Source organism: Triticum dicoccoides, chromosome 7B (assembly GCF_002162155.2).
Source record: "Triticum dicoccoides isolate Atlit2015 ecotype Zavitan chromosome 7B, WEW_v2.0, whole genome shotgun sequence".
NCBI lineage: Eukaryota > Viridiplantae > Streptophyta > Magnoliopsida > Poales > Poaceae > Triticum > Triticum dicoccoides.
This window is the reverse complement of record NC_041393.1, coordinates 527,641,958-527,655,685: the sequence shown is the minus strand read 5'-3', so window position 1 is coordinate 527,655,685 and position 13,728 is coordinate 527,641,958.

Here is a 13,728-nt window from a genome sequence, read left to right as displayed (position 1 = left end):
CATATCAATACTTATGGCTATTCTCTCTTATTTTACAAGGTTTACCATGAATAGGGGGAATGCCGGCAGCTCAAATTCTGGCTGGAAAAGGAGCAAACATTGGAAACCTATTCTGCGTTGCTCCAAAAATCCTAAAACTCCACGAAACTTATTTTTGGAATTAATAAGATTATTGAGCGGAAGAAACACCTCAGGGGGCCCACACCCTGGCCAGGAGGGTGGGGGGCGTGCCCACCCCTACTGGGCGCGCTCCCTGTCTCCTGGGCCCCCTGGTGGCCCTTCGGTGTCCATCTTCTGCTATATGAAGGCTTTTACCCTGGAAAAAATTGTGGGCAAGCTTATGGGACGAAACTCCGCCGCCACGAGGCGGAACCTTGGCGGAACCAATCTAGGGCTCCGGCGGAGCTGTTCTGCCGGGGACACTTCCCTCCGGGAGGGGGAAATCATCACCATCGTCATCACCAACGATCCTACCATATGGAGAGGTTCAATCTCCATCAACATCTTCACCAGCACCATCTCCTCTCAAAACCCTAGTTCATCTCTTGTATCCAATCTTGTATCCAAACCAAAAATTGGTACCTGTGGGTTGCTAGTAGTGTTGATTACTCCTTGTAGTCGATGCTAATTGGTTTACTTGGTGGAAGATCATATGTTCAGATCCTTAATGCATATTATTACGCCTCTGACTATGAACATGAATATGCTTTGTGAGTAGTTACGTTTGTTCCTGAGGACATGGGTGAAGTCTTGCTATTAGTAGTCATGTGAATTTGGTATTCGTTCGATATTTTGATGAGATCTATGTTGTCTTTTCCTCTAGTGGTGTTATGTGAACGTCGACTACATGACACTTCACCATTATTTCGGCCTAGATGAAGGCATTGGGAAGTAATAAGTAGATGATGGGTTGCTAGAGTGACAGAAGCTTAAACCCTAGTTTATGTGTTGCTTCGTTAGGGGCTGATTTGGATCCATATGTTTAATGATGGGGTTAGGTTTACCTTAATACTTCTTTTGTAGTTGCGGATGCTTGCAATAGGGGTTAATCATAAGTGGGATGCTTTTCCAAGTAAGGGTAGTACCCAAGCACCGGTCCACCCACATATCAAATTATCAAAGTACCGAACGCGAATCATATGAGCGTGATGAAAACTAGCTTGACGATAATTCCCATGTGTCCTCGGGAGCTCTTTTCTCATTATAAGAAATTGTCCAGGCTTATCCTTTGCTACAAAAAGGATTGGGCCACCTTGCTGCACTTTATTTACTTTCATTTCTTGTTACTCGTTACAATTTATCTTATCACAAAACTATCTGTTACCTACAATTTCAGTGCTTGCAGAGAAAACCGTACTGAAAACCGCTTATCATTTCCTTCTGCTCCTCGTTGGGTTCGACACTCTTACTTATCGAAAGGACTACGATAGATCCCCTACACTTGTGGGTCATCAAGACTCTTTTCTGGCGCTGTTGCCGGGGAGTGTAGCGTTTTTGGTGAGTGGAACTTGGTAAGGAAACATTTATATAGTGTGCTAAAATTTCCTGTTACTTGTTACTATGGAAACTAATCCTTTGAGGGGCTTGTTCGGGGTATCTTTGCCCTGAACAGAAGAGCAAAGAGTTGCTCCTCAACCTACTGAACCTACTGAAAATATTTACTTTGAGATTCCTTCGGCTATGATAGAGAAACTGCTAGCTAATCCATTTGCAGGAGATGGAACATTGCATCCCGATCTACACCTTATCTTTGTGGATGAAGTTTGTGGATTATTTAAGCTTGCGGGTATTCCCGATGATGTTGTAAAAAGGAAGGTCTTCCCTTTATCTTTGAAGGGAGATGCATTGACATGGTATAGGCTATGTGATGATACGGGATCTTGGAATTATAAACGATTGAAGTTGGAATTTCACCAGAAGTTCTATCCTATGCATCTTGTTCATTGTGATCGTAATTACATATATAATTTCTGGCCTCGCGAAGGAGAAAGCATCGCTCAAGCTTGGGGGAGGCTTAAGTCAATGTTATATTCATGCCCCAATCATGAGCTCTCTAGAGAAATGATTGTTCAAAAAATTTATGCTCAGCTTTCTCTCAATGATCGCAACATGCTCGATACTTCCTATGCTGGTTCTTATATGCTGAAGACTATTGAATTCAAATGGAACTTATTGGAAAGAATTAAACGCAACTCTGAAGATTGGGGTGCCGACGATGGTAAGGAGTTAGGTATGACACCTAAGTTTGATTGTGTTAAATCTTTTATGGATACCGATGCTTTTCGTGGATTTAGCGCTAAATATGGACTTGACTCTGAGATAGTAACTTCTTTCTGTGAATCTTTCGCTACTCACATGGATCTCTCTAAGGAGAAGTGGTTTAAATATAGTCCTCCCGTTGAAGTAAAAGTAGTTGCACCTAGTGCAGTTGAAGAAAAGACTGTCAGTTATAGTGATCCTGTTGTTCCTACTACTTATGTTGAGAAACCTCCTTTTCCTATTAGGATAAAGGATCATGCTAGAACTTCAACTGTTGTTCGTAAGAGTAATACTAGGACTTATACACCTCCTGAGCAAGTCAAAGTTGATCCTAGTATTGCTATGGTTAAAGATCTCTTGGATGATGATTTAGATGGGCATGTTATTTATTTCTATGGTGAAACTGTAAATATTGCTAGACCCGATACTAAGATACATAGACCCGTTGTAGGCATGCCTGTTATTTCTGTTAAAATAGGATAATATGGGTGCTAGTGCTAGTGCAATACCCTATGCCTTATATAAAGAAATTATGCACGACATTACACCCGTTGAATTAGAAGATATTGATGTCACCATTAAGCTTGCTAATAGGGACACTATTAAACCAGTTGGGATTGTTAGAGATGTCGAAGTCTTGTGTGGGAAGGTCAAATATCCCACTGATTTTCTTGTTATTGGTTCCCCACAAGATGATTTTTGTCCCATTATTTTTGGTATACCCTTCTTGAACACTGTTAGTGCTAAGATTGATTGCAAAAAGGATGTTGTTGAAATTGGCTTAGGGGATATGAAACATGAGTTTAATTTTGCTAAGTTTCGTAGAAAACCTCGTGACAGAGAATCACCTAGTAAGGATGAGATTATTGTTCTTGCTTCTATTGCCGTGCCTCCTACTGATCCGTTAGAACAATACTTGCTTAACCATGAAAATGATATGTTTATGAAGGAAAGAAGAGAAATAGATGAAGTGTTCCTTAAACAGGAACCTATGCTGAAACACAACCTTCCCGTTGAAATTCTTGGGGATCCCCCTCCACCCAAGGGTGATCCTGTGTTTGAACTCAAATCATTACCTGATAATCTTAAGTATGCTTATCTTGATGAAAAGAAAATATATCTTGTTATTATTAGTGCTAACCTTTCAGAACAAGAAGAAGAAAGATTATTGAAAACTCTGAAGAAGCACTGAGCTGATATTGGATATACTCTGGATGATCTTAAGGGCATTAGTCCCACTCTATGCCAACACAAAATAAATGTGGAGAAAGATCCCAAACTAGTTAGAGATCCTCAATGACGACTGAATCCCAAAATGAAAGAAGTGGTAAGAAAGGACATACTAAAGCTCCTTGAGGCAGGTATAATTTATCTTGTTGTTGATAGTAATTGGATAAGCCATTTCCATTGTGTTCCCAAAAAGGGAGGTATTACTGTCGTTCCTAATGATAAAGATGAATTGATCCCGCAAAGAATTATTATAGGTTATAGGATGGTAATTGATTTCCGTAAATTAAATAAATCTACTAAGAAAGATCATTACCCTTTACCTTTTATTGATCAAATGCTAGAAAGACTATCCAAACACACACATTTCTGCTTTCTAGATGGTTATTCTGGTTATTCTCAAATACCTGTGTCAGCGGGGGATCAATCAAAAACTACTTTTACTTGCCCTTTCGGTACTTTTGCTTATAGACGTATGCCTTTTGGTTTATGTAATGCACCTACTACCTTTCAAAGATGCATGATGGTTGTATTCTCTGACATTTGTGAAAAGATTTGTGAGGTATTCATGGATGATTTCTCTGTCTATGGATCCTCTTTTGATGCTTGCTTGAGAAACCTTGATCGAGTTTTGCAGAGATGTGAAGACACTAGCCTTGTGTTGAATTGGTAAAAGTGCCACTTTATGGTTAATGAAGGCATTGTCTTGGGGCATAAGATTTCTGAGAGAGGTATTGAAGTTGATAAGGCTAAAGTTGATGCTATTGAAAAGATGCCATGTCCCAAGGACATAAAAGGTATAAGAAGTTTCCTTGGCCATGTCGGTTTTTATAGGAGGTTCATTAAGGACTTTTCTAAAATCTCTAGGCCTCTGACTAATTTATTGCAAAAAGATATTCCTTTTGTCTTTGATGATGATTGTGTAGAAGCATTTGAAATACTTAAGAAAGCTTTGATCACTGCACCTATTGTTCAGCCACCTGATTGGAATTTACCTTCTGAAATTATGTGTGATGCTAGTGATTATGCTATAGGTGCTGTTTTAGGGCAAAGAGTTGATGATAAATTGAATGGTATCCAGTATGCTAGTAATACTCTTGATACTACCGAGAGAAATTATGCTACTACTAAAAAAGAATTCTTAGCAGTTGTGTTTGCATGTGATAAGTTTAGACCTTATATTGTTGATTCCAAAGTTACTATTCACACTGATCATGCTGCTATTAAATATCTTATGGAAAAGAAAGATGCTAAGCTTAGACTCATTAGATTGGTTCTCTTGCTCCAAGAATTTGATTTGCATATTATTGATAGAAAGGGAGCTGAGAACCCCGTTGTAGATAACTTGTCTAGGTTAGAGAATGTTCTTGATAACCCACTTCCTATTGATGATAGCTTTCCTGATAAAAATTAGCGGTCATTAATGCTTCTCGTACTGCTCCTTAGTATGCTGATTATGCTAATTACATTGTTGCTAAATTTATACCACCTAGTTTCACATACCAGCAAAAGAAAAAGTTCTTTTATGATTTAAGACAATACTTCTGGGATGACCCACACCTTTATAAAAAAGGAGTAGATGGTGTTATTAGATGTTGTGTACCTGAGCATGAACAAGAACAAATCCTATGTGAGTGTCACTCTGAATCCTATGGGGGACACCACGCTGGAGATAGAACTGATGGTGGTTCACATTTTATTCATGGGGCTTTCCGTAAGATGCTTGCTAAGTATGATGTTAATCATAGAATCGCATCTCCTTATCATCTGTAGTCTAGTGGTCAAGTAGAGTTGAGCAATAGAGAGCTCAAATTAATTTTGCAAAAGACTGTCAATAGATCTAGAAAGAATTGGTCCAAAAAACTTGATGACGCATTATGGGCTTATAGAACTGCATACAAAAATCCTATGGGTATGTCTCCATATAAGATGGTTTATGGAAAAGCATGTCATTTACCTCTAGAACTTGAACATAAAGCATATTGGGCTATTAAAGAGCTCAACTATGACTTCAAACTTGCCGGTGAGAAGAGTTTATTTGATATTAGCTCACTTGATGAATGGAGAACCCAAGCCTATGAGAATGCCAAGCTATTCAAAGAAAAAGTCAAACGCTGACATGACAAAAGAATACAAAAGCATGAGTTTAACGTAGGTGATTATGTGTTACTATTCAACTCTCGTTTAAGATTTTTTGTAGGAAAACTTCTCTCTAAATGGGAAGGTCCTTACGTTATCAAGGAGGTCTATTGTTCTGGGGCCATAAAAATTAACAACTTCGAAGGCACAAGTCCGAGGGTGGTGAACGGTCAAAGAATCAACATTATATCTCAGGTAATATTATTAATGTGGAAACTAATATTATTGAAACCGTAACCCCAGAGGAATACATAAGGGACACTTTCCAGAACTTTTCAAGACTCCAAAAAGGAATAGGTATGTGTTACGGTAAGTAAACCGACTCCAAAACAATTCTAATGGCATTTTTTATCAGTTTTGGAATATTTAAGAATTTCAGGAAGAAAGAAGTAGTCCGGGAAGGACAGGAGGCCTCCACGAGGGTGGAGGGCGTGCCCACCCTTACTGGGCGCGCCCCCTGTCTTGTGGACACCTCGTGTGCCTCCTGGACTCCGTTTTCTTGCAGGTTACGTATTTTGGTCGGTAAAAATTCATTATATAAACTCCCGAAGGTTTAGACCATCGTATCATGCAAATATCCTCTGTTTTTGTTTTGATTTGTTCCTGTTGCAGTTTAAGAGCAAGATGTCTTCTCAAGAGTCAGTCGGGGAGAGTCGGGTGTCTCACCCGACACCAGGTCCAGGAGCAAATAGCGATGCTTATCACTTTGGACCATCAACAGAGGATGAGATGGAGGCCGACTTGAAAAGGATAGATGCCATGGAGGAAGATCAAGAAGTCACCTCTCGTCTCCAAGCAGAATTCATGATGGGGGAGCTACATAGCTCGGCTATTCCAAATTCGGTTATTCCTTCCAACTTTAGATTTCTTTCTTATGAAAATATGAAAAAGAGCGTCACTTGTTCTCCAGAAGCTATGCAGCATCCTTGGGTAAAGGGAGCTTTAGCCATTACATGCAAGCTCCACAAAGAAATTATGGACCTCAAACAACAAGTCAATAAGCTCGAGGAGGAGAATCGTATCCTGAGGGGCATCATTGCCAAGAAGATCATAACACCAACCGTGAAGAAGGAGGCATAATTACATGGGTATGGGCACTCCCCTTGGCAACTGCCAAGCTTGGGGAGGTGCCCTGGTATCATAACACCATCACACTCCTATCTTTACCATTTTATTTAGTTCGATCCTTGTAGTAGTATCTTGATCTAGTTGACTGAAGTTTTGATATCAAGTAGTTTTGAGTTTTGCTCTGTGATCTTTCTATGTAATCGAGTCCGTGAGCTATCTATAATAAAGATTAGTGTTGAGTCAAGGGCTTTGCTATCTTGCTATGATCTTGGGGAAGTAGAAAGAACAAAAGAGTTCATATTGATCTTATGGTTAGTGATGACTTCATACATAGGAAGTATGACGCATAAAAGATGTTGAGAGTTGATAAACGTAGTTTTGGTCATCGTTGCAATTAATAGGAAGTAATAAGGAAAGAGAGGTTCACATGCAAATATATTATCATGGACATCTTTTATGATTGGGAGCACTCATTAAGTATGACATGCTAAAAGAGATGATGTTGGACAAGGAAGACAACGTAATGGTTTATGTTTTCTCACATCTCAGTTAAAGTATATTGTCATTGATCTTCCCAACATGTTGAGCTTGCCTTTCCCCCTCATGCTAGCCAAACTCCTTGCACCAAGTAGAGATACTACTTGTGCTTCCAAATATCCTTAAACCCAGTTTTGCCATGAGAGTTCACCATACCTACCTATGGATTGAGTAAGATCATTCAAGTAAGTTGTCATGTTGCAGGCAATAAAAATTTCTATCTAAATATGTATGACTTATTAGTGTAGAGAAAAAAGCTTTATACGATCTTGTTATGGAAGCAATAAAAGTGATGGACTGCATAATAAAGGTCCATATACAAGTGGCAATATAAAGTGACGTTCTTTTGCATTAAGATTTTACGCATCCAACCCTAAAAGCACATGACAACCTCTGCTTCCCTCTGCGAAGGGCCTATCTTTTACTTTATGTTTTTACTTTATGCTTGATTGAAGGTGATCTTCACCTTTTCCTTTTTCATTTTATCCTTTGGCAAGCTCCTCGTGTTTGAAAGATCATGATACATATATCCAATTGAGTGTAAGTTAGCATGGACTATTATTGTTGACATCACCCAAAGGTGAATATGTTGGGAGAAAACACAATAAGCCCCTATCTTTCTCAGTGTCCGGCAGAAACTCCATAACCACAAGTATTGCCTGAGTGTTAGCAATTATAGAAGACTACATGATAGTTGAGTATGTGGACTTGCTGAAAAGCTCTATTCTTGACTCTTTTTGATGTTCCGATAAATTACAATTGCTTCAATGACTGAGATTATAGTTTGTTAGCTTCCAATGAAGTTTTTGAACCATTCTTGACATTGTGAATTGATCATTACTTGAGCATAAGAATTCATATGATAAAATCTATATATGTTGCTGTTATAAGAATGATCATGATGCCCTCATGTCCGTATTTTATTTTTATCAACACCTCTATCTCTAAACATGAGGAGATATTTTTCGATTTCGGCTTCCGCTTGAGGACAAGCGAGGTCTAAGCTTGGGGGAGTTGATACGTCCATTTTGCATCATGCTTTTATGTCAATATTTATTGCATTATGGGCTGTTATTACACATTATATATCAATACTTATGGCTATTCTCTCTTATTTTACAAGGTTTACCATGAAGAGGGGGAACGCCGGCAGCTGGAATTCTGGCTGGAAAAGGAGCAAACATTGGAAACCTATTCTGCACTGCTCCAAAAATCCTGAAACTCCATGAAACTTATTTTTGGAATTAATAAGAATTATTGAGCGGACGAAACACCTCAGGGGGCCCACACCCTGGCCAGGAGGGTGGGGGGCGCCCACCCCTACTGGGCGCGCCCCCTATCTCCTGGGCCCCCTGGTGGCCCTCCGGTGTCCATCTTATGCTATATGAAGGCTTTCACCCTGGAAACAATTGTGGGAAAGCTTACAGGACGAAACTCCGCCGCCACGAGGTGGAACCAATCTAGGGCTCCGGCAGAGCTGTTTTGTCAGGGACACTTCCCTCCGAGAGGGGGAAATCATCACCATCGTCATCACCAATGATCCTCCCATCGGGAGAGGGTCAATCTCCATCAACATCTTCACCAGCACCATCTCCTCTCAAAACCCTAGTTCATCTCTTGTATCCAATCTTGTATCCAAACCACAAATTGGTACCTGTGGGTTGCTAGTAGTGTTGATTACTCCTTGTAGTTGATGCTAATTGGTTTACTTGGTGGAAGATCATATGTTCAGATCCTTAATGCATATTATTACTCCTCTGATTATGAACATGAATATGCTTTGTGAGTAGTTACGTTTGTTCCTGAGGACATGGGTGAAGTCTTGCTATTGGTAGTCATGTGAATTTGGTATTCGTTCGATATTTTGATGAGATGTATGCTGTCTTTTCCTCTAATGGTGTTATGTGAACGTCGACTACATGACACTTCACCATTATTTGGGCCTAGAGGAAGGCATTGGGAAGTAATAAGTAGATGATGGGTTGCTAGAGTGACAGAAGCTTAAACCCTAGTTTATGCGTTGCTTCGTTAGGGGCTAATTTGGATCCATATGTTTAATGTTGTGGTTAGGTTTACCTTAATACTTCTTCTGTAGTTGCTGATGCTTGCAATAGGGGTTAATCATAAGTGGGATGCTTGTCCAAGTAAGGGCAGCACCCAAGCATCGGTCCACCCACATATCAAATTATCAAAGTACCGAACGCGAATCATATGAGCATGATGAAAACTAGCTTGACGATAATTCCCATGTGTCCTTGGGAGCTCTTTTCTCATTATAAGAAATTGTCCAGGCTTATCCTTTGCTACAAAAAGGATTGGGCCACCTTGCTGCACTTTATTTACATTCATTGCTTATTACTCGTTACAATTTATCTTATCACAAAACTATCTATTACCTACAATTTCAGTGCTTGCAGAGAAAACCTTACTGAAAACCGCTTATCATTTCCTTGTTCTCCTTGTTGGTTTGACACTCTTACTTATCAAAAGGACTATGATAGATCCCCTACACTTGTGGGTCATCAACCACCTCTCCCCGGGACCTGGATGGCGCTGAGGCATCGTCCCGAAGGATCCCCAGCCCGGGAGAGAATCTGGTGGCTGTCAGGGAGGCACCGGAGGGTGAAGCCTTGGCCGCCGGACACATGGGGGAGAATATCCCCATGGATACTGACGATGGGGGCCATATCCAACTCGGCCCCCAGCCGAATATAATTCCGGAGACCCATACGGCTTCGGAATCAGGCGAGCACCCCTTTTCGAAGAAAGGGGGCGTGCCTAATCCGCCGGTGACCTCTGTCCATCCAGAGGCGCCGGACACTTTGCTGAAGCGCTGCGAGGCGCTTCCATTGTCGAGGAACACCGTACCCTTATGGGTACGGTGATTGAGAGGGTCCAGTCTGCAAAAAGTGGACTGACCGAAGCCTGCACTAGCCTTCTAACAGGCTTTGAGGTAAGTAATGTAATTGTATAAAAATAATGTCATAGTACAGACAGTAGCCCCTGATACTCTGTCCAGTGTTCAGAAAGAAAAGCCAAACAGAGGATAAAATAAATTTTGCAAGAGTCTAATCGGCTATGTCTATGTGAATAAGAAGGCGTCGCTGCTAGCTGTGACCTCTTGTACTACGGAAGTCTCCGGACTGAAGCAGAATCTGGAGCGGGCCGAGGAAGAGCTCGGTCGTGTGAAGAAGCATCTGGAGGATAGTCAAGGTATGCAGTAACCTTATATATATTCAGGAAGGATGAATGATTCATGCTGACTAAAGTGTCATGAAATTTATTAGGGGCAACAACCGAAGTAGAGGCCCTCAAGAAGGTGCTGGCCGAGGCCAAGGACAAAGTGGCCACAGATCGGGCCGCACGACAAAAGCATGAGGCCCGGGTCAGTGAGGTCCAGCAAGAGCTCCAGGACATCGTCAAGAAGTGTGAGTCCTTGGAGCGCGACCTTAAGGAGCAAGAGTCCGAACTTGCCAAGGCCCGCCAAGGCGCAAACGATGCCCGAGCCAAAGCCCAGGGCGCCCTCCAGGAAATCCAGGCGGCCAAGAAGATCGCGGCGGGTAAGGCTTTTATCATGTGGAGCAGATATGTGAAGGAAAGGTTCCTTTTACTGACCCGGATTTGGAGTTCTCCAGGGGCGTTTGTGGATCTGCCATGCAGCGTGTCAGATGCCGCGGAATTCTATCGAGCCAAAGAGGGGAGCTCTACAGAAAAGCTGTTCTGGTCGCAATACCTTGGACCAGAACATCCAATGCCCTTTAGCGATTAGCTGAAACAGCTGGTCGAGCTGCACAGGGCAGGCGAACTAGCCATGAAGGATTTGATAATCCGGCTATGGCCTGCCGAAGCCATGCCCAGCAGCTACTTCGGACTTGTGAAGCAGCTTGTCAGCGCCTGCCCTCGGCTTGAAGCCATCAAGCGGTCGGTCTATATCGAAGGCGTGCAAATGGCCTTTGCCCGCGCCAAGATGCATTGGGCAAAGATGGACGCCACGAAGCTGATGACCGAGGGACCGCCCATGGGCAAGGAGCACCGCACACCCCAACTATATTTTGACAGTGTTCTTGAGGGATCCCGCCTTGTGGCGGAGCAATGTGCTAAGGATATCATATTCCATGAATACACTCATGTTATCCTGTCATGTACTATAAAACAGATCTGTTATGTAATATAATATCTATTATTTAAAATTTTACCTCTCGTGCGGCCGTTGTGTTAAATCTGAGAGTTGGCCAGTCGTCGGCTTCTGCCCCCACATAGGTAGTACGGGGGTGTTCGGGATAAATCTAAACACTCTTTATCCAAGGTTTTGGTCCTTCAAGGAGGTGTTTAGTGCAACGAACCAGGCAATCGGACTATGCGGCTTTATTACTCTCACTTAGCCATAGGAGTTTGACAAGAAAAATTTAGGCGCAGCCCCTCGTGTTCGGAAGTCCGAACCTAGGGCGCTATACATGCCTAATCGGATAAAAACCGATTCATTGCATAATGCAGGAAAAAATCGCTAAATATTTGTAACCTTTCGAACAGCTGACCGGCTCTTGCCGCATCATGACAGTCAGTTTTCGGCTTTCTCTACTGAGGTGCTCATCCGGAAGAACCGGGACACAATCATTGTAGTTCTCCCTTTACTACCCTAGCCGATATAGCGGAACGTAAGGTAGTAAGCACAGGAGCCGGGCAACCCAACTATTGACCAAAGACATGATTCGGAGCCGATGCATATAATGCTATAAGTTCGGGGTGCCGAACTGTACTGTAAAAGTGTTCGTACTTTATTTTCGTATTGCGGGGTATGATGAAGTCACTGGAGAATTAAGGCGTACAAGAGTGTACGGGCGCAATTGATAAGAATATAAAGGAAAGTAAAAAAATCAAATAATAAGCTAACGCCGTAAACATTGAGCTGCAAATTATTTTCCATTGTAATTTGATTAATACGTCAAGGCGTATTTGTACAAGTGATGCGATAAGCAAATAGGGCTATTTGACATGCCATCACCAAGGGCGAGCTGCGTGCGGGTTTTTAAAATAGGTATAACGATCGTTAGCAGAGACCACCTGGGGGTTCCCTTGTACGTCAAAGCTTCTTGCCTTCTTGGTGTATCCATCCCTTGATAGGTCCAATGATCAGGTTATCAGAAAAAGCCTCAGAAAGAGAAAAACCTAAAAGAAAAAAAAAGGTAAAGGTATGCGGGTCCAGGAGCGGTTAAGCCGCATTACGGACCGCGGTCTAGCTGTGCCTCCGCCCATGCCCATGGTATTTTAAGTGTGTAGTTATGTACGCGCGGCACAAGTGTCGCCGCTTGATCGGGACTGGGACGGAGGCCGAATTGCTAGTCAAGCCCTGGACGAGCTGGATTGTCCTGTTGTAGAGTAGTTCAGACTCTTGACGGTGTCCGGGAGCTTTACTGCCGAATTGAAGTTCTGCCTAAAAAGGCTGCTCTGTACTTCTGCTGCAAGGGCAGGGGTGTGCTCCTCAGTATGGAGGGAGCGTTCCGTGTTTCCATTGACCGTTATGACACCGCATGGTCCATGCATCTTGGGCTTGAGGTAGGCGTAGTGCGGCACCGCATTCAATCGAGCGAATGCAGTTCGTCCGAGAAGTGCATGATAGCCGCTACAGAAGGGGACGATATCGAAGATCAATTCTTCGCTTCGGAAATTGTCTGGGGATCCAAAGACCACTTCCAGCGTGATGGAGCCCGTACAGCAGGCCTCTACACCTGGTATGACACCTTTAAAGGTGGTTTTTGTGGGCTTGATCCTTGAGGGGTCGATGCCCATTTTGCGCATTGTATCCTGATAGAGCAGGTTCAGGCTGCTGCCACCATCCATGAAGACTTGCGTAAGGTGGAATCCATCAATGATTAGGTTGAGGACCAGTGTGGCTGAACCGCCATGACGGATACTGGTCGGATGATCCCTGCGATCAAAAGTGATCGGGCAGGATGACCATGGATTAAACTTGGGGCGACTGGCACTATTGCGTAGACGTCCCTAAGTGCGTGCTTGCTCTCCCTCTTGGGGATATGGGTAGCGTATATCATGTTCACCGTTTTGACTTGGGGGGGGGGGGAATTTCTTCTGTCCCCCTGTGTTCGGTGGCCAGGGTTCCTCGTCATCGTCCTCGCTTTGCGACCCTTTCTCCTCGTTCTCGGCGTTTAACTTGCCGACCTGTTTAAAAACCCAACACTCTCTGTTGGTATATGATTTGCTGGTTTATCAGGAGTGTCGTGGATTTGGCATGGTCGATCTAGTATGCGGTCCAAACTGGACGGGCCCGGATTATTTCTTTTGTACGGCTTCTTCCGCTGACCGGATTTAGAGCCACTGAATCCGGCATTGACCGCCGTGTCTTCGGTGTTATTGCCATTGTTTTGATGCTTATGTCTGTTGCGTTGGGGCTTGCCGTTGCTGTTTCTGGCTTCAGAAGTGCTAGGTTCACCTGTGTTGTTATTCCTATGTGCTAGCCAACTGTCATCGCCCGCACAAAAG